Genomic DNA, 880 nt, shown 5'->3' on the forward strand with positions numbered 1-880 from the left:
AGTGCCTCACACATGGAGCGCGTTCGCTAAACGTTAGTCACAAGTGTGATTGATCACAAGTTAATCACAAGTGTGTTAAGAATAAGTCCCGCGTTAATCAGGGTTCTGGTGTGAAAATTGCTGAGCCCTTCATGCTCTTCCCCGCTTGCAGACGCCAGAGGGCGACATAGACGGCGGGACTCTAGCCGCCAAGCACGTCCGCCGCAGACCCATAGTCGGCCACGCGGTGGCGCTAAGCCACACAATATCCGGTTTTCCGCAGGCTTTGGGGAGCAGAGGGCTGACCCGGGGAGAGCGGAGACCGGGTAAGGGGGCCTTGGGAGCCAGGGAGCCCTGAACCAGAGGGTCGAGGACCCTTGGACCGAGTATTCTCCGGGCTCCCGGGACACAACAAGATCAGCTGGGAATGAATGGGTCCTGGGCTTTTGTGAATCTGAGTGGGGTATCCCCTCCTCTGGGCGCCGGGCTGCGCCCCCTTCCCCTGGGCAGCCGCGGGGCCGTGACGCCTGGTGGAGGGGGCGCGCATATTGGCGCGCGCCTGTCCTCGCAGTGGCTCATTCATCGCCGCCGCGGCACGCCGTTGCCATGGGGACGTGATGCAGGCGCGAGGAGCGGGAGGGAGAGGGAGGCCCCGGGTGACGTCCGCGCTCTTCTCGCAGCTCGTCTCCCGCGGCCTCCCAATTCTTGCCTAATTTGGAAGAGAGCCGCAGCCCTTCTGCTGATGCGCGCGCGCTGGCGCCTTTTTAAGGCAACTGGCGGAGTGGCGGCTCCACCAGAGCCTGGGATCGCCCTGCTACCGCATACTAAAAACCCCTGGGTCAGAGGCTCAGAGACCTGAGTTCCATCTGTGGCTGTCTGAAACCTCCAAAAAACCATTTCA

This window comes from Mandrillus leucophaeus, unplaced genomic scaffold, assembly GCF_000951045.1.
Source record: "Mandrillus leucophaeus isolate KB7577 unplaced genomic scaffold, Mleu.le_1.0 Scaffold30, whole genome shotgun sequence".
Classification (NCBI taxonomy): domain Eukaryota; kingdom Metazoa; phylum Chordata; class Mammalia; order Primates; family Cercopithecidae; genus Mandrillus; species Mandrillus leucophaeus.